Source organism: Uranotaenia lowii, chromosome 2, assembly GCF_029784155.1.
Source record: "Uranotaenia lowii strain MFRU-FL chromosome 2, ASM2978415v1, whole genome shotgun sequence".
Taxonomy (NCBI): domain Eukaryota; kingdom Metazoa; phylum Arthropoda; class Insecta; order Diptera; family Culicidae; genus Uranotaenia; species Uranotaenia lowii.
In genome coordinates, this window is record NC_073692.1 from 138,127,796 (window position 1) to 138,149,497 (window position 21,702).

At 32.4% G+C, this 21,702-nt stretch overlaps 1 protein-coding gene across 4 annotated transcripts in view; it reads right to left on the reverse strand.

Annotated features, from left to right (window-relative positions):
• LOC129749663 (probable nuclear hormone receptor HR3) overlaps nt 1-21,702 on the reverse strand; it is a 554,515-nt gene that overhangs the window by 414,937 nt on the left and 117,876 nt on the right. The window contains exon 1 of one of the 4 annotated variants that reach the window (XM_055744697.1): nt 8,999-9,458. The exons of the other annotated variants lie outside the window; for them this stretch is intronic. The gene's annotated coding sequence lies outside the window, so the exon portion shown is untranslated. Of the gene's footprint in view, nt 1-8,998; nt 9,459-21,702 lie in introns of those variants that run through there. 4 annotated transcript variants of the gene reach the window in all.

The window sequence follows — 21,702 nt, forward strand, 5'->3', positions numbered from 1 at the left end:
CAAACCGCAGTCCATTCAGTCGCACCATACAAGTGGCATGGCGCGGTGCGTTATGTAAGGTGAAATTTTTTAATGCTTCTTTCACTTCACTTTTCACCGCACGTCGAAGCCTCGAAGCTAGCCGTCGAAGTTCGTCATCATCAACAGTTGTGCCGTCGAGTTGTGTGGATACACGTGGATAGCGTTGCGCGTGGACCGAGGGGAAAACCGTGAGGCGTACGCGTTGCTGTCTCCTGATGTAGGGTCGTTCATGAATAACGGTGATTTTGGGGAGTCGATTGGAGAAATTTGGCAAAATGTTTTAAATACCTTCTCTGTTTTTGAACCCAGTTCTCAACTTTTTTTTTCTCCAAAATTGATAAAAATCGCTTTAGTTTAGGTTTACTACAAGTTATTACAAACATATTTTTCAAATTCAAAATTTGTTTGGACAATTATGGTGAGAGTGGGTATTTAAGATCTCTCTTCAATCTGGAAACTAAAGTCCTTGTTGGTTAATAACCATTGGAATTCAAAAACCAAAACTCAATTCATTAAAAATGAAATGTTCGAATAAATAATGTCCGATATATTATCAAAAAAAAATTGTGCAGCTATTCGGTTTTCATTTAATGAAAACTGGTAGATTTATTAAAAAATTGCAAATTGAAAAATTTAATTGTTTAATTAACCATATACATTTATGCCAAGCTTCTTTCTAAACACTGTTGCTAGAAATCTAAATAAATGCCTAATTCTTTCAGCAAACATTTTTGCTTGAATATGTTTGAATATAAAAAGGTAAAAAGGTAAACAAACTGCAAGTAAGTAAACCCAGAAAAGATTCAACTATTGTGCAGGTCTTGAAGTGAAAATATCTGTGATTTTCTAAACAAAAATTTTAGTGATTTATAATCGTTCAAAAGCTGTTATGCATTTTCATGATCATATTCGATTTAAAAGTACATTTTTCATAAGATCGGGGTTTTTTGGTGAATTGCTAAAAAAATTTAGTAGGTATTTTAGGGATCCCTTTCAATATCAAAACAGGAACAGTGTGTCCAAATTTGGAAATTTTACATATCTTAGCTAATCATTCAAAAAACGGTGATAATGACAATTCCCATTAAAACATGCAGACAAGATCTTAAACTACAAAAAGATTTCCTGAAAAGTATAAAGCTCCCATCTATTGATGAGAAAAACATGGATTGACAAAAAACACCTCCTAAGAAGTCCAAAGTATGCAACTAACATTAATTTTATCCAAAAAATTTACATTGAAGTAAAAAAAACAGTTTCTGCTCTATTTAAGGACAAACATCTGGAATATTTTTTTCCAAATGTAAAAAAAAATACGAGTCTAAATAAAATGTCACATTCTTATCAATTTTATATGTGAATAACCTATTCCAGCTTCGAGAATATTATTTGGAGCAAATCATAGTTTTAAATTTTTTTCCCTAAATTATCTTCAATGAGAAACATATTTTTTTTATAAAATCTTGAGAATTCTGAAGGATATACAGGTCAGACTCGATTCTACGTAGACTCGATTATCCGGTGTCTCGATTATCAGTCATTTAATTATTCGTGAATTTTACTATCCGTTCGTTTTTTAAGTGATTCTGTTAACGTTGTTGTGTTGATGAAAATGTTATTGCAACTAAAGAAAATATGGGAGAGTGGGGAATCATGGGCCACTTTTTTTCGTTGTTCCATAACTTCTTTATTATAAAAGATAAAATTAAAATAAAAAATGGTATGGTTTTCTATATTTTCAAGGTATCATGAGGTATTTTTTTTAAATTTTTATTAAGTTATTTTCTCCAAATTCTGACTGATTTAAAAAAAGCAATATTTTTTGGATTTTGAAAAATGGTGGGGAATCGTGGGCCACCAAATCCAAATTGACCAAATAACATGCAAAATTTATGAATTGACCCAAAACAGTGATTTCCTTATTCATTTCGTTATTTTAAAGCAATTTCAGATGATGAAATAAAAAAGAGAGCTGTGTATGATCGCATAGATTCCAAAGCCTGTTTTTGGCAAAATTTCTTATATGGGATGGACAAAATATTTTCATAACTCTTCATTTGGCATAAGAAAACTTTACAGATAGGAAAAACGTATTTTAAGTTCTGAATGTGTATAAAATCATAAAAATATAGGTGATTCAAGATGTGTGGCCCACGATTCCCCACAAGCTATGATTTGCAAATTGGTTGCGTTTGTGTGACTTATTGATGTTTCATCAAAAATTCCTTTTCCATGTGAAAGATCATGACAAAACTAAGATTATAAGCCTATGAGCATATTTTTGTTATGCACTTTAGGTTCCCCATTGATGAAATTAGCGGGTGTTTTTTTAATTAAGTAAGTAAATTTTTCTAACTTTTTTTAGCTTGATAAATAAAAGAAGCATATGATGCGTATTTCAGTCAACAACATATAGGAACATATGCTCACGGAAAGCGACGACGATGACAGTTGGTTTGCAGATTTTTATCTCAACACACATCAGAGATATCAAAAGTGGCCCACGTTTCCCCATGGCCCACGATACCCCACTCTCCCCTACAAATTTTTCAACAAAATGATCAATCCCAGCGTTGTTAATTCTTGGAGTAAAGATATTCTCTTTAATATTTTCACGACATTCCTAAAATTAGAATTGTTTCTTTTAAGGCAAATGGGCAAACGTTTCTAAATTGATATTAATTTTTAATTCCTAACGTCAGTTTGTAGTTCAATAGACCATCTGTAGTAAAACTCAAATCTTGACACAAAAAATGGATTGTATTCAGAATGGGTTTTTAATGAGAAGTGTAACGAACCAAGTTCAGGATTTGAATCTAACGGTTATAACTTTAAAATTCGTTCATCGAATACTTATTTTGCATCAACAAACTACTAAAGCCAACAAAAACCAAACCAAACCAAGAAGCCGAAAACATAAAATCTAAATTTTATTATTAATCATTTTAAATATTAAAAAACCTCAATATGAATATTTCTGCTATTTATAAATAAACTTTAAGTAACAAATTTTATTCATTAGTTAATTATTAATTTTATTTAGTTATTAATAATTGATTTCACTCAACACTGATTCGTTTTTAAACTAGAGGCGGAAGAAGAAACCAGTGTAAAAAATCAAATTCGGAAAATTTCAGGAAAATTCAAAAACTACCAAATTAATGTAGGCACCAAAATGCTGTTTTCTTTTGCTTTCAATTGAGTTATTTGATTACATTCTTGAAATGGTAAGAAATTATTATTTAAATTAACAAAACATTTACAAAACATTTTTTTCTTAATAACTTATCTGTTTTATTTTCATATTATGATTGTATTTTCAATAAAATTCATCAAACATTATAATTTTGTTTATTTTTTAATTTTCAAATAAATTGATCGCATATCTAAGTTAATAATGTAGGTTTTTAAAGATATTTGTTAATTAGTTTATCTTTGTTTTTCCATTCGGAATTTTTGTTTCCTGAAAACAAATTTTTTTTTTAATAAAAAAAACACAGTTTCTACCTTTTGTACTTGTTAAGATCCATTTTTTATATCTTTTTGTCAAGATTTTTTGTCAGGACACATTAGGCTAGAACAAATATCAATTTCTTCTTTTGTCACCCCCCTCCTTTGAAATTTTCAAAAAACCCAAAGGGGGAGATAAATAAAGTTTGAAGTATTTTATGTAAATTTCGAAAAAAAATTCCAGAATCCAACAGATTACAAGACGAAACAAACAAATTTTGGAAGATGGAAGTTATTGCACCTTTTGTATTCTTGTTTTTATAGAATTTTTAGATAAAAAATTACTTGTTTTTTAGGTTTTGTGCAATGATATTGTATGCAACTTTGTTGCATACAAGCGTTCGTTAAATTTATTCCAATTTATTTTTTTAATCATTATTTTTTTATTGTCCCCCCCTCGCGATGTTTCAACTCTGAGTGACAAAAGAAGGATTTGAAATTTGCTCCGGTCTTATTGGCAGCGAGAAAATAATTCAGAGCTTGAAATTTTAAACTATTTTACATGCAATTGAAGGTTTTGTTAACGTGTCATTTTTTTTATTTTGAATTATCTTTTATGTTCTTGATTTTTTTGTTATTCTTTGCTGAGTTTCAAAAATAATTACAAGAAGCAACTTTAAAGCTAAAAATTTGAATGTTTTTGAAGTGATTTGTTTTTCATTTTTTATAATTAAACATGGTATTACATAATTTTAAATATTGTTTTCAAATTACTAGTCGAATTTAATATGTATTTTTAGTATTGTTATTAATTCAAGGTAAATTTGGATTTCGAAAACCAACGGGTCCTTCGCCCGGGCCTGATTTTAATTATAATAGAATTAATAATAATTGTAGAGGTTCAATAAATTCTTTACTAATATGTAAGAACTTCTGTTGTTTGCATTCAAATTCTGACACGTAGTGATTTAATTTTTTTGAAAATATCTTTCTGTAAGTATTTTAAACCCTTTTTAATATTCAGAAAAAGTTAAAAAAAAATTATAAGTAGAAAGGTTTTTTGAATTGATAATACGTCAGATTCAATTTTACGTTCCGAAAAAAGGGTGAACTCAGATTCGAGTCCAACCTGTAATAAGAAATAATAAAATATCACCAAAATTCATGAAAATTTGTTTTTTTTTAAATATAGGAAGAAAACAACTCTATCATATTCCAGAAGAGGTTTTAAAATATCAAACCACTCCACTGTAAATAAAAAATTTATACTTTTATTGCTGATCCAATTTTCAAATGAAGTTGGTCCAAATTCCAGAATTTTATCAAAAAAAAGATTTACAAAAATAAAGATATTAAAATTGAAAAATAGCAATCTTTTTGGTAAGGTTGAATTGGAATCAAACATCAAAACTTTAGTAAAACACTCTCAAGCTGGAAATTTGTAGTTTGTCTTCGAGAATGAGAATGAGATCAGAATTCATATTTTAACCATGATTTTTGTGCTTGTTCAATGAAAGTCGATGCCGAAAATTGATGAAATCTTTAATGTCAAAAAGTTTAGAACTAGTCCACAAAAAAAATTAAATCATTTTGAATGGCCCACCTGAAAGTTGTCCTACAAACATTTTTTTCTATCCTTAAAATAGAGACTTTTAGCCTTAGGCTGGTTCGTTTATGTGATCTTTTTATACTCCGTAGTGTTAATAATTTCCGTTTTCTTTGTAACATTGTTTCATCTCGTTAAACTTTTGTCGATTTTACGTCCAAAGACTCACACAATTTCCTTTACCTAGATTAAGGGTGACGGGATTCGAACCCTGGACCTCTAGCTTATATATCAGAAACGACCACCCCCTAAACTAATTTTCTTTTTTTAATGGCTTTAGCATAACTGGACAATATAGTAACAAAAGTTGAGATTGTATTCCGAAATGAATACTTCGATAGCTTTGATTGGGCAATGATATTTCTACTTGTTTTTTTTCTAATTTCGTTCATATACTTTCAAATTAATATAGTTTAAAATTTCAAGCTGAAAATATATCCTCGCTACCAATGAAAAAATTTGCTTCCTGACAAAAAATCACTGAGAAAAAAACAAAAAAAGGGTTCTGACAAGGACAAAAGGCAGAAACTGTGTTTTTTTTATTGAAAATAAAAAAAAAATGGATTTCATAAAACAAAAATTCAGCATTTGAAAAATTAGGACAAACCTCTTATTAAAATTCTCAAAAAATTTAAATAGTTTACAACAAGTATAAAGACAAACCTTTTTCCAAATTTCTAAAAAAAATTAATATAGTTTACTCAGAAACGTGATCAATTTATTTGAAAGTTTAAAAAAAAACTAAACATCAATATTCGGTGAATTTATTTGAAAATACAATCAAAATATGAAAATCAAACAGAAAAGTTGTCAAAAAGAAATTGTTTTCAAAAAATTTCTTACTATTTCGAAAAATTTATTCAAAGAATTCAATAGTCATTTTTGAATAGAATTAACTTCAAATTTTGAGAGATTTCTTGAATTGAAATTGTAATTTTTCTTACAGTGAAGTTAAATTACAGGTGAGGAATACTGTTGATTTGAGAATATTTACCTTCTGAAGGTATATTACAGCAAATATCTACGAAATGTAAATTTCAATTTTTAAAAATGCTTTAACTAAGAATTTACAGGTTGAACTGAATAAAAGATCTCCTCCGAAGACTGAATAAAAGAGGTGATTTTGAAATTATATAATAAAAATTTAACTGAAAGTCTAGCAGATGTTTTATGAAAATTTCAAATGCAATTTACACGCCAGAGCTTCAACAAAAAATAACACTTGAGATCAAAATCACAAAAAATCTCACATATATCAACTTACTTCATCATAATGATAATATTAGAATCTTGTTTAAAAAAGAGAGTTGAAATCATAACATAAAAAAAATATTTTAAAAAAATCACAAACATTTCATTGAACAAAAATAGTACTTAAAAGTACAGTGGATACTTCATACACCTACAAAAAATATGAAATTTAAGACAAAATTTGTTTTTGAATTTCCTTAATTTACAAAAAAAAATTTAAAATACAACCATTCATTTAACTGAAGTTGAAAGAATGATGTCCATCTGCGTGATCTGATGAAAAATATGTGTCCGTACCTAGGAAAAAGTCCATATAATGATTTTTGAAAATTAAAAATTGAAATAATTTTTAAATGGTCAATTATTTCACTTATATCACGAGACTTTAAAAAGGATTAAATCCCTCATTTGAATAGTTTTCAATTATCTTGGAATGCTTTTTTTAAAACAACATTAATAAGTGCGATGATGCCGATTGATTAATTAGCAAACATTACTGACTAAGCTTAATTCTTCATAGTAAGAAAAACTTGAAACGGAAAACAATCTTCAAAAGTAGATGTTAAAAAAAAATGTAATTTTCATGATGTGGAAATTAAGATTAACAGATAGCAGACAAATAAATTTTCAACATGAAAAAGCTTAAACATTAAAAAAAGAGAATTGAGTTTGATTTGTTTTTGAAATCCAGAAAGAAAATCTGTTCCAATTAGGCTCTTTTTTCACTTTTCCAAATCTCAACGAATCTCAATCAAGGTTGCCGAAAAAAATGTGTTTTTGAGATAAAATAATCTGACTTTCTGTGATTTCACCCGAAAACTCTGTGATAGTTTTCTGAAATTCTATTTCTTTTTTTATTTCGCTGAAAATTCACGGTAAATTGGTTTTTAATGCTTTTGAAAGTTAATAAAATTAATTACCATAACAAATCTTATCAAATTTTTCAAATTCAAAGTAAAGAATCAAAATTTTATATTGGCCAATAAAATTCAACTTTGGAAATCCATTCCAAATTTTAAAAAATATGTGAAATCTCTGAATATAAAAAAATACTGTGTTCTGTGTCACTGATTTTGTGATGAAATTTTTTTAAAAATTTTGTGACATTACAAATTTTACTGTGATTTCGGCAACCTTGATATCAATTCATTTTCGATTTATTTAGAATTTTGAAATCCAAAAACATCTGAGTTACGGAATTTTATCCTTTTCTCAGTACAAAAATGTCTCAAAATAGGAGCAAACTAAAAATTTAAACTAAATGTGGACATAAATAACTCACTTCAACAGAAAATTGATGAAAACTCAAAGAAAGGAATATTAAAGCTGAATACTGTAATCTGCTAACGTTTAATGAAAAAAAAAAATGGGTTGATCGACCAACAAAAATAATTTTTTTTCCAATGCAAACGATTCCAGCATAAAAAAGTATTTGAAAGATGAATACAAAAATGAAAATTGAAAATTCAGAAAAAAAGAAATGCTAAAAATTTTCGAAAACTATGATCTGGTTTTACTCAAGGTTTTTCAAACATAAAATACAATATTGAAAATCAATTTAATTTTGTAAGAGAAATAGTAAATTTGAAGTTTTAAAGCTGGATCAAAAGTGCTGATATCTCTTTAACTTTCTGTTTCAATCAATAAAAATAAGGTTTATTTATATGAAACAAACCTTTTCTATTTTGTTTTGAGCTTTAGGATTTTGAAAAAAGATTCTAAAACTGTTCATACTTTGACTATGAGAACGTATTTATATGAATTAATATCACATGATCTAATTTAAACTTCCTTGTTTATAAAGAAAAAAAAACTATTATTCTCATCTGACATTTGTTTGAATTGAAAAATGTTTTAGAATGCTAACAACTTAAAGTAATGTTTTATCATATAAGGTAATCCTGCTTTCAAGAAATTTTCTCCAAAAACTCCACTGATTCATTCTTGCATTCCACTGTATCCATCAGCGTATTTCATGAACGATCCCACATTTCTCCTGGAGCACACAATACACAGGCTTGCCGAAAAAAAAATCCGGTCCGTCAAAATGGTCAATAGGAAGCAGAGAAGAGGGGTCTGAGCACCTTGATTGCTGCCGTCCAAAAAACAAAATCTCCAACTTTCGGCGCAGGAGATTGCGTCTAGCAACGTCTAGCCCGTTAACCGCATCGAAACATCCGCGTCGCGCCTCGATCTTTCTCTGCGCAATACGCGCCACATAGACTTCGTTTTTCGATTTGGGGAGTTTCTTCCGCCTTACGGCACTTTTTTTCGGAAACTTCGCTGCCACAGGTCACTGACTGGCGGCGGTGGCTGCGAGTTTCAATTTTGAGAGACGAAACAACAACAGATAGACAGGAAAAAAAACCATCAAACTTTTGCATCATTGGCTTTGGGGGCTTTGGGGGTCTTGTGGTCTTTTGGGGATATTTTGAAGCAAAGCGCCTCGGGGGGTTGATAAAATTCACTAGTCGTGCGCGATTTTATTTGCACATGTAAGCCACCGAAAGTATTACGCGAAAATCGTTGCTGTTATGGCACTGATTTGCACTTTTGTTGATTGATTGATTTTCCTTTTCCGGATCGAGCGAGCGAGCGTAAACACTTTTGGAGACTTTGCTTTGTTTTTTTCCTATACATGAAAATTTCTTTTCCCAAATTTACACTTACACATTTTTTCCCTACTTCATCCACTGTAGAATTATTTTAAACCATACGCAACTGAAGACAGAACGGAAGTTTTCTAACAGTTGTTCACCGTTACTTGAGGTTCCCTCAATGACTTGCGCTATCCAATTCGGCAAGGCACTTAATTTCCACTGCTTCTCTTCGGTAAAACGGCACAAAAGAAATCCACACTTCCGGTTTGCCGGAGTAATCAAAACAACTGAATTCCGGAACCGGCGAATCCTTGCAGGGTATCCTGATCCTGACGCAGGGTTATCAAAACACGAGCACACCCGCGACCAGAAAACACATAAAACTCGCTAAAAAGCGGAGGAGGATCCTTGACAAAGAGAGAGTGAGGGGAAAGAGCACACGCACCCCGAATTCGAAACAGAAAGACAAAAAATCCGGTATACGAAAAAATACGCGTGCCCGACAAACACACACTCTAGCTGCGTTCGATACGACGTACGGCGAAAGACTGGCCCAAGAGAGGCGGACAAAACATAAAATTTCCGCCAGCCAGCCAGCCAGCCAACCCGACGTACCAACTAAAGCAAACGAAGAACCATCGAACCTCGCACTTGCAACAGCAGCGCAAAAGAAGCAGCAGCAGCAGCAGCATAGATCCGCGGTTCAAGAAAAAAAAAACAACAACAACCGAACCAAACCAACTCTCACAGCAAACATCATAGAGTTTAAGCTCTTTTCTAGTCGAAGCTTAGCCACACGGCTATTATTATTGTTGTTTCCAGCAACAACAACCAACTCTTTGAGTTGTGCTCAAGGGGGCTCTGAAAAAGCTTTTTGGGGTCTTTTGCTCAGTATTCGCTCAGCAAGCCAAACCATCCACATGCAGCTAAATAGCTTTCCACTGGCCTCCCCAAAGTGTTCCCCCAATGACTCCCATTTCTCACTTCATACTCTCTTGCTTGCGGTTGATGGATCAGCCAGACTCAGCAGAAGTCAGAAGTGTGCCAAATGCATAACGATACATAGCGCACCAGCACGACGGGGAGCAGAGTTGCTAGTTTGATAAAGGGTTCAAGAGGGGGAACATTTGGAACGCTGTATTTGGAGTATTTGTTGAGGTAAGATTTGTTTTTAAAGGATACTAGCTATCTGGCCTGCAAACTTAACGAAAAACTTTTTTTTAAGGTATTAAACATAATTATTTTGTCATAGCTAATGAACCCATATGGGAAAACGCGTGAAAAACACTTTTTTGGACTCGTTAGACCAAATGGCCGTTTGGCTGAACGATCATTAGGCCGAATAGGTTATCAGTTTGGGTGGTTTATCGAGTTATCAGGTTGAGGGTTGTCCAGCCGAAGACTGTTCGGCCGAAAGGATGTTAGGTCGATTGGTTGCTAGATTGGGTGGATTTCAGGCCAAATGAGCATAGAACAGATGGTAGGTTAAATGGATTTTAGGCCGAATGAATATTTATTGCACCAATCATCCATTCGTCCTACCAACTATTCGGTCTAACGACATTCCGGTCAAATACCCTTTAAGCCTACCGTCCATAAGGCTTAGCATCTATTTGGCCTAACCTTCGTACGCTTGCGTCCATTCGGGTACACACATGTGCAGGCCCGTGCGTAGGACCCGTTCATGGGGAGGGTTTTCGAAATTCAAATTATGCTTTAAATAACAACAATACCAAAAATGCACGATATATAAGGAAAAGGATTCCTTAAACCAATTCCAGCTAACGAGCATCACACAAACTCGAAAAAATTATACATTTAACTGATTTGATTCAAAATAAATTAGAATCGAAGTTTCGAATCATTGCTTTTCACTTCTTCTGAGTAAGAGATTTTTTCTGAATACTTAAATCTTAAGCTGTCTAGTTTTCAAATTTTAAGTCAATATTTCCAAAACACCGAATAAGAATAAAAATGTCGAATATAAAAAACCAGCATTCAAAACTTCGGGTATGAAAATCGGTGCACAGAAATATAAAACATATAATATAACACAAGATTTAAGAAAAAAACATAAATACCTACTCTAAACTAAAATACAAATCAGGTCAAAAGATCTCGTGCCAATATTTCAAATTTTTGTTTTTATATTTTTAATGAAATTAAATGTTAAGTGCTATTGTAAGAAAAAGAAGTCTTGTAGTTGGACGTCCAAGGCCAGGAACCTGTTAACTTCATTAAGGTCAATTTACTGGAAGAATCTTCATAGGAATAATGGAGCACACAGCTAAATTTTCTTTTATATTTAATTTGTTCATTTAAGGTAATTATTCTGCAATGCAAGGTGCAATCAGAAAATCGACCAAAAAAATTTCTGATTGCGTTAAAAAACATTTTTTAAAGGACTAGAGGGCAACTTTGATTTCGTTTGATCGGTAATTACGTTATCATTAAGTTCCATGTTGAACGATTTGCAATTTAATTATGTGACTTGGATAATGTTTCTGAATGAATCCTTCTTTCCAAAGGATTTTTAATTTGAATTTAATAATGTTTAAGTCAGATTTTGAACGAAATAAAACTTATCCGGTACAACTGTGTTCGATTTTTTACTCTTGGGCTCGAACTCACGGACATCGCCTCAGGAGACAACAGACTTGCAAACTATCACAAGCCCTTATGTGAACTATAAATATTAGAAAAATGTACCAGTTGCATCCATATTTTTGACTTTGCTATATTTTAAGTTGTTGAATAGCTTCTTCATCACGTTACATGATAGAACCATCTTACACAAATTTTGCGTCATTTTTGTTTCAATAGGAAAAAGGAGAGTTTGATTTTTCAATTATGTTTTTATTTTAACATCATAACACTAGTCAAAAGTGTATTCTGATTGAATCGTTTCCCTCATTCCATCAACAAATTCATTTGCTAGGATGCAGAGATAACCTCAACCTTAAAGCACAACATTATTCTTTCAACCCATTCTCTCTTCAAATCTGTCATTTGACTACTAGAACGTGGCCGGCGCCGTTATTGATGTTCAAAGAGAGAGAAACAGTTTTGGGAATTGCGAATGTGCTGTCACTCCCAGGCACCATTTTTTTATTTTTTTTTTTCAGCTTAGCTAAGCAAGCTTAGCTTATAAAATTCAAATCAGGTCAAAATAAAAAAAAATATATAAAGAATATTGGAGTTATTTTAAATTATTTATCATATTTATTAACATTTCTTTTCTTAATGTTTATTTGAAGGATTGATTGAAAAATTCGATTTTGATTGAAGGAAAAAATCAATCAGGATTTGAATTGTGGAATCACGATAAGGAAATAAAATAAATATCTATGTTGAACTCGGGAGAATCGATTCAAAACGTAGGTTTGACGATTGAGTTCAATTTGAAGAATGACCATGTCGGTTAAAATCCTCTCTAAATAAACAAATTAGAATTAGAATCATTTGATAAAATAACAGTGACCAGAGTCAGACTAAAAAAAGTCATTTTTGAAGTTCACAATGAAAACTCTATATATTTTCCAAGCTCAATCTATCATTGAAAGCTTTTATAGACAAAGGATAAGTTGGGAATTTCGATTTCGTGAGTAATCAATACTAAGCTGAAAAAATTAAAAATAAGGAAAACCAAGTTTTTTTTTGTAAATATTGAAAGCGCAAAAGAAAATACCTATTCAGTAAACATTGCGAAATAGAATAATGCTTTGAAGTTGCTACTTCGATTCAGCTTTCGAAATTTAAAGCTCTAAATATTTCTGCACCCTCAATTGAATTATTTGTTCCTGAAAAGGAGAAAAGGAATAAACAATGTATTTCATTTTGAAAATATTAATTTATATGCTTACAAGAAAAGCACAAAATCAGAAAAAACAAACTTTTTGAAAAAAATATAATTTACAAGCTTATTACGTTCGATTTTTTTTCTTTTTTGAAAATTGATAAAATATATGAAAATGGACAATGTTGGATTTTATTATTATCTTAATTATTATTTCGTTTATTATTCAGTTTTTATTAAAACGTCTTATCGTTTAATAATAAATTATTGAATCGATAATTCAATAGAACTGCATTTTAAGGCCTTTATTTTAACCCTTTTATGCATAATGTTGTTTTAAAACAACACTTACAAAAATCCAAATATCTCGGAAACACGTGGATATTTTTGAGTGATGTATTCAAAAAATATTCTAGAAATAAAAAAAAACAGCCTATATTATTTTCATTAGGATATTTTTATGTATGTGTGAGGTATTGAACAAAGTATGTGGAAAAAAAGTAAAAATTAAATTTATTTATTTTTTGAAAAAAAAAACAGTTTTTAGAAAATTGCTGTTATTTGTTCAGATTTGCAAATACAATCAAATTTTTCAATCCCATTCAATCACAAACACCTTTCTGCACCCAATTCATAAGGTTTCGAAGAAATCGCAAAATCCTATTGAAATGAATTAAGAATTTCGAAAATTATTTTTCAACTTTGATGGGTCATAAGTTTTATAATACTCAATATAACGACTTCAAACCTGTTTAGTTGTGTTATTTTAAAAAAAAAAATGATATTATTTCACTAAACCAGTAATTGCTATTCCGATAAAAAAAAGTCTTGAAAAGGGTTAATGATTGGTTGGTAAAATTTTGAGTCTTGAACTAGATTTTTTTTTGTAAAATATTGTCTATCATCTCTAGATTTCCTTCTTTCATTGAAGGTCATGAATGAATCAGATTTGGGTGAAATCAACCATTGTCAACTGATGAACCAATAAATCAACATGAAACACAAAAACTCGTTCCAGTGGCACAAAACTGCTTATTTACTAATCGCCAATAAGTCCGCTTACTTTTGCTTTTATCGCTGAATTTTGCATAAGCTATTGGATCAGAAAGTTTAGCTTATTTTCAGTTTTGCAAATTGAAGAATGCTAAACTGATCTATGATCATCATTCAGATTCACCAGTTATTTTGACCAGGTTTATATTTTTTTATATTGATTTTTTCCTGAAAATATTCGAGCTCATTTTTTACTGGAGTAATAGAAAAAAGCAAAGAACTCCTTTCTAGTTGACTTAACACCAGGATTAAAGCACCGTTTTTATACCTTCGTTGATAACCGAGAAGATGAGATATTAGTTTCGGAACACAACATCTGCTTCAAAAAAATAGCATTGATTGATGGATAATGTAAAACTCATCAAATTCAAATAAGGTTATCGATCGTTAATGATGTTAAATATTCTGATTGTGGCAATATTTTCGTTCTTGGATTTCAAGCAAACAACTTTCTTTTTGAAATGCCCGAAGTTTTTTTTAAAGATCGATCACTTTTTTGCAACATTAAGCGGTTTCAATTAGCGATCACTAACAATTTTAACCTAGTTAATGAATTTATTCTTATTTCAGAGACATAAGGATCTAAACTGTATTTTATGAAAATTTATTGAGGAAATTCGTACTTCCGCAGAAAAGATGAGGGCTTTGCCATGCGCTTATCCCCCCTACTTTTGAAAACGAACTACAAAATATTTGTTTATGTTGTCCAATGCTTCAAAGATTTTTTTTTCCAGAAAATAGCGTTCTGATTTAATTTTTATTTTTTTATTCAGAATATTTGAAAAATTTTGCAAAACATTGTATTTTTACCTAAAGATGTTTCTCTCTCTCTCTCTCTCTGAAGATAGAGGGAATCTTTGGGAAATCTGTTTGAAGTGAGATCCAAGACATTTTTATAAGAATTCATTCCCAAATTGCTCCGCTCGATGTCCAAATATTTAGGAGAAAAAACAAAAAAAGTAGTTAAATGTTGAAAAGTAACATCTTCCAAAAAAGCTTTTAAAAAAAATTGGTATTCGAAAATTAAACGATAAAAACTTGATTGATCCAAAGAACAATTATTTGAATAAATCGATTTCGTTCAATCAGTCGAAACCAGAAAACCCAAGAGAAAAATACAAATTAAACACATAAAGGTATTTTTTTATTAGCTGACGGGTTTGCGTCGGGGGTCTCCAGATCTTCCCGAAAATTGAAAATTTGATCATATTTTTTTCAAATTTTTAACATTTTTAATTTCGATTTCAATTCGGTTAAATTTTTTGGAAATAAAACAAATCCATATTCAGTTTGGCTACGTACACTCTACAATGCATGAAAAAATAGCGTTTTTACCTGTTTTGATAAGTAATTTTTATTCTTTTGTTTTAAGAAGCGCGCTACTTGCATATGTGAATGCAGTTGGTTGACCATTGTTTGTTTTTGATACATAAAAAGAGATTTATTGTCATTATTTTTTCATAATTCTTAAAAGAGTTATTGGTCCAATTTGGTGCCTTAGAATAAAAGTTGCATCATGAAGTGGGCTATATAATGGAATTTTTTGCAAAATTTTCGGTGATGCAGACGGTACTTTCAGACACCATTTTAATCTTATTTACAATTTTTCATGTTAAGGTTATTACTTAATTTTTTTTAAATATTTCATTTGAAAAGTTGAGGAAATTGTTTGATGTGCTTCTCTATGATTACCGTTGAAAAATACAGAGTTATTGAGCTTTAAAATATGATTTCATTTTTAAACTGTAACCCAGAGATGGTTCTTGACTCAAACATTCAGTTAGCGAAACTTTTTTTTTGTAGAGAAATGAATCCAACTGTAAGTTGAAATTTGAGAGACTAGACAAGATGAAAATTAATGTTGAAAAATATGCAAAAAAAATTCGCTTTGTCTCCCGGTAGGACTTGAATTCACATATTGCGCCTCTCCGGGGCCCATGTATCAACATGATTTCATTTTATTAACAAAAAAATTCAACCGAAGAAGAACATGAAGGATTAAAATGTTAGAAATCTAGAAAATCACATATGTAAAAATAATCTAATTTGAAATTTTGGGGAAGAACTAAAGACCCCTCGGCACAAATTTTCTATTAATTTAAAAATAGACCCATGAACCATTAGAATAAGAGTGAATCAAAATACCACTTCACCTTTGAATATCCTTTACATTTACTTTTTCACAATAACAAAAACTTTAGACTTTTGTCACTTCAAATGTTGCATATCAGATATAACTCAACGTTTCAATGCAGGAATGAACTGATTCAGTGATTTTTGAGAAAAACAGCATGAAAACTAAGCTGAGATCGAAATACACATGAGGTACAAAAGTTTGCAACGAACCTAAAACTGCTTTGCAATTTATTTCGGGGACTAACTGAGAAATTTATGTGTTTTTTTTTTATATAAAATGAAAAATAATTTATTATTTTGAGTAAAATAAAAGCTATAATATACTGATGATAGCAATTTCGGACGGAAAAATTATCAATTTTTATTTTGCTTCCCCCCCTTCGATTTTCCCAAATGGAAACAAATAAAGTTAAAGATTTTAACTGAAATGTTTGATTCTTTTGAACTGAATAACTGAAATATTATTCGAAAATTTGAACATTTGAAAGGGCTAAAATGAAATAGTAGAAGATGACGCTGTTTTGATTTCGAGGTTTTTCAGAGATTTTTTATTTAGAGCCTTTTGTCACTTGAAGTTGAAACATCAGGTGGGAGGGGGGGGGGGGGGGGGCGCGTGTTGATAGATTTAATAACAAATCCAAATTTTCTCAAGAAAATACCTTAAACTTAATTCATCCCCCCCTTAGGGATTTTCGGAGAAAACTTCATATTCGTTTCGACCTTATCCGATTTTTTATGTTGGGCAGTAAAAATAGTATGTATAAGCTCGCCACATTGCCCAGATTTATCTTGGAAGCCCGAATTTTTTATAGAAAGTTTGAGAAAAGTCCGGTCTAGCCCGGTTGCCCGAATTTCATCTAAAATAAGCCAGGGTTTTGCCAAAATTCAATTACTTTATTTGCAAAATGAAACAAAAAAATTGTGTTGAGCATTTTTTCTCAATTCATGCTAATAATTACAAGCAAGTTTTGAATAAATAATTATAAAAGTTTTTGGAAGCCTAGAATACGTTTTAAAACATGCTGATGAGAGTTGATAAAAAATAACGTTTCATTTTTTTTGTTTTTGTCAAATAATTGCTGAATTTTGAAGAAATCGGCCCGGATATTGCTCGGATTTTGGATCGAAAATTTTGAAATCGAATGTCCGGATTTCACCAGAGGTTTAGATAAAGTAGCCCAGATTTGTTCGACCAGAATAAGTGCTGAAAAATCTTGGCAACTTTTTGTATATAATTTGTGGCCAATATCCAATCTAATCCAATATCCCAATAGATAGGAGTCTGAAAACTATATGCACATGAGTGGACATCTGTTTAATATTCGTTAGAGCATATTTTCAGTTAAAATCTCTTACAGTTTTTGTGAAAATAACTTTATAACAAAAGAAGTCAAAATAGCCGATTTCCGAAACCGGCAGGCTAAAGGCGCATCTTCTTGTTTTAAGCTATATTTCATTAACACTTGCAATATTTTGATATCATTTAATTGGAAATGGTTGAGACGGATGTTAAGCATACGTCAAAGCTAAAATTTTGGCGGAGCTCTTCTATTTTCACTGTAAGATTGTGATTTAAGCGTAGATTTAATGTTTCAATGATAAAAAGTACAAATATTATTTCTAACACTTATCTATCTTTTCTTGATAAAGGCATTTTGCCTGCCTGATATGGGCATTCAAAAACTGTCTCTTATTCCAAGATCTGGTCATTTACAACTTTGCCAAAAGCTTCAATTTGGTGAGTTTCTGATTTTCAGATGAATACGAAAGAAACCCATAAACATTTTTGTTTACAGATTTTGTACGCATAATAATTAAAGTTCAATATATTTTAACAAAACTGATATAAATCTTTTTGAATTTTGTATTTTTTTTTGACTTTATATAATAACGATATTTTTTCATGCCACGTCGTTTTACTCTCAAACTGCACTGATTAGATATGTTGAATCTCCAGCCATATCGTCAATCGGATGTATGCGCATATTACCCAATATGCGCATTTAGGAACACTTCCCCCTACTTTTGTTTTGTAACATCTGATCCTACTTTGGAAAAAAATGGACTTTTTGCTTAAATTTTATAACTGTTAAAGAACTTCAAATCGAAGTTTAATGGTATTGAAGGCATAATCAAGTTCCATCACAAATTTTCCAGCTGGCATCGCTTCCCCGACATAACAGTACTTGCGCTCTCTTCAAATAAAACACCAAACAGTTCGGATTTAGCTCTCGTCCCATGCAGACACGTTTTGTATAAGCGGACACAAAATTCGAGATCTCTTTTGTTGAAGCGGGCTTTATTATTTTGTTCCGTCTCTTCGTACAAAAAAAGCGTAGTGAAAAGTCGTGTTAAGTGCGAGAGTGAGAAGGGCTATGGGCGACGACCCTGACGAGGGGGAGTCGTCATGGGCATTTGGCTCACGCTATAATGCCCTTAACTTCCCGGAATTAACCACAACGAAGGAAAACAACAAACCAAAAAAGCGGCAGGCGAATCGTGAGCAGCAAAAAGAAGTAGATTTCATCAAGATGGCTCGAACAGATAACAACTACAACAATGGTCCAAGGTTTTTGGTTCTCTCAAGGACAGATCCCAACGAGACAATGCAAAACGTGTCCCCATTCTTTATTAAAAAAGCCATGGATGCAATTTCGCCCAATGTGACGATAAGCAGATTGCAAGAAGGAAAATTGCTCTTGAAAACGGTCGATGGTTCCCAAGCCAAAAAACTGATTAAGCAAACCCAACTCGGAGGTACCATCAACATCGCAATCAAAGAACATGAAACCCTCAACTGCACAAAAGGAACAATAAGCTGTTTCGACTTCAAATTCGTGAAGGATGACGAAATATTGGAAGAACTAAGGAGTGAAGGAGTTACTGCTATCGACAGAATAAAACGGAAAAACAAAGATGGAAATCTCGAAGAAACAAATGTTCTTATTTTGACATTCAACCGGTCAGTTCTTCCACAGTCTATCAATGTAGGATTCTACAACTGCCGAGTGCGACAGTATATACCATCGCCGATGAAGTGCACATGTTGCTTGAGATTCGGGCACAAGAAAGACCGTTGTAAGGGAAACCGGCTTTGCGGAACATGCGGTAACCTTTTCCATGGAGAAAAGTGTTTTCGAGAGCCGAAGTGTGTAAACTGCCAGGGAACCCACACCTCCTTTAGTCGCCAATGCCCAGTTTTCCAGGATGAATTTGAGATCCAGAGAATTCGGGCAACCGATCGAGTGAGTATGAGAGAGGCACGACGAAGACGTCGTCTCCAAGCACCAGCTGTTTTTGTTCCTCGACTGCAACGATCGTTTGCAGAAGCAACGCGCCAAAATGGAAATGAACCGACAGTACCCGAGAGAAGAAATGAACCAGTCCAACATACGACGTCACTTAAGCATTCATCCGAAACATCATCTACTCCAGCACCACCATGTACCCCAGCACCACCATCTACCCCAGCACCACCATCTACTTCAGCACCACCATCTAATCCAGCACCACCAGCACTACCATCTAGTACCACCATCAGCCCCCCGAGAGACGACAACTCAGGAAACACAACCAATGAACCAAGACACCCCCGTTCATTCGGTAGTGATTCACCAGACGCAGAAAATATTGAAAACGATCATACGCCGGACACAGGTAACACAGAAAGAATTGAAATAGGACAATCAGAAAGAGAAATTAATTTACAACATCGTACAGGTAAGCAATTTGATTGCACATCTAGTTTAAGATTCTTATCACAGGCTATACAGAATTCCATACTTTTGGACCAAATTAGCGATAAAGATATCCAAGAATGAATATTTTTGATCAGATACAATTTTCGACGAATCAGCGCAACACTAAGATACTACAATTTTTACATTACTATCGTGGCTTGCATTTTGCAATGGAATACGAACGGTTTTTATAGCAAAATCAATGAACTGAAAAAACTGATTCAAGAACTTGACCCATTCGTTCTTAGCATTCAAGAAACGCACTTCAACCATTCTAAAACACCAACAATGAAACATTTTAAAATTTATTACTCTGTCGACGATATCCACCATCGATCATCCGGGGGAGTAGCATTGTTGATCAAAGAAAACTTTCACTCAATTCAGATTGACGTGAACACTGAGCTACAAGCAGTAGCTGCCAGAATATTTTACCCACTAGAATTAACAATTTGCAATCTTTATCTCCCTCCGGATAATACAGTGACAAAAGCTGAAATTCGAAACCTATTATCACAACTCCCTAGACCTTTCCTCGTAACCACAGATGCAAATGCTCACAGCAAATCTTGGGGTTGTTACAGAGACGACGCTCGGGGAAAACTTTTTGAGGAGCTCTTTGATGAATTAGATTTAAATTTGTTAAATGATGGATCGTTCACTCACTTTTCTGCAGCACATAACTCATACTCGGCAATCGACCTCTCGTTTGGTTCACCGTGTATCTCTTCTCATTTTAGCTGGAAAGTTTACCCAGATTTATGTTCAAGTGACCATTTTCCCATTTTGATTTCTCCTCTCAACCGCTGTTTGAATATCTCTAGGCGACCTCGATGGATAACATCTGCTGCAGATTGGATGTTATTTCAAAACACCATAGAGATTCCATCAACCCCTGATCCCTCTACTGACGTTTTAGACAAAGTTAAGTCTTTCACCACAGCTATTATCTCTGCAGCAAATGATTCTATCCCCAAAAGCTCTTCTACCCTAACGAAGTTCAAACCACCATGGTGGAATTCATCAATTGCGAAAGCAATCAAACAGCGAAGGAAAGCTTTAAAAACATTTAATAGAGTTGTTACACAAGAAAACGAACTATCATACAAGCTGGCAAAGGCCAGAGCACGCAAATTAATTCGGGTTGCCCAAAAGCAAAGCTGGCAAGAGTTTGTACCATCAATTTCCTTTCGAACGTCCCCTAAGGAAGTTTGGAGAAAAGTACAGAAGATCTCAGGAAAATTTTCGCCTCAATTTATAACGTCTCTAAAAATTAATGATTCCTTAATAACTGATACGCAAGGTATAGCTGATGAGATGGCAAAGCATTTTTCATTCTCATCCAGCACACAAAACTATAGTGAAACGTTCAGAAATTTTAAAAATCAAGAAGAAACCGAAAATGAATTTGATTATGATTCAATCAACAATGATGATCTAAACCAATCATTCACTATTGATGAACTAAAATACGCTCTTAAAAATTGCAAAGGTTCTTCTCCTGGACCTGATGAAATTCAGTATGATATGATCAAACACCTACCTCTAGATGCTCTTTATAACCTTCTAAGTATTTATAACGAACTTTGGGAGAGACACAGCTTTCCAAATGATTGGAGAGAATCAATAGTAATTCCTATCCGAAAAGCAAATAAAAATCCACTCAATCCAGCTAATCATCGTCCCATATCGCTCACATCTTGTCTATGCAAAGTTCTGGAAAGAATCGTGAATAGACGTCTGATTTGGTTTTTAGAAACACAAAATTTTTTTGCCACTAATCAGTCTGGTTTTCGGAAGCATAGAAGCACACTCGACAACCTCGCAACCCTAGAATCAGCTATTCAAAACGCATTTGTTAATGAAGGCCATTCCGTCTGCATATTCTTTGATATTGCAAAGGCATATGACATGACGTGGAGACATAACATAATCAAAACCTTAGCAAATTTAGGAGTTCGTGGACACATGCTAGCCTTTATTAACAACTTCCTTAGTCACAGAACGTTTAAAGTGAGTCTTGGAAATACCTATTCTTGTTCATACAAC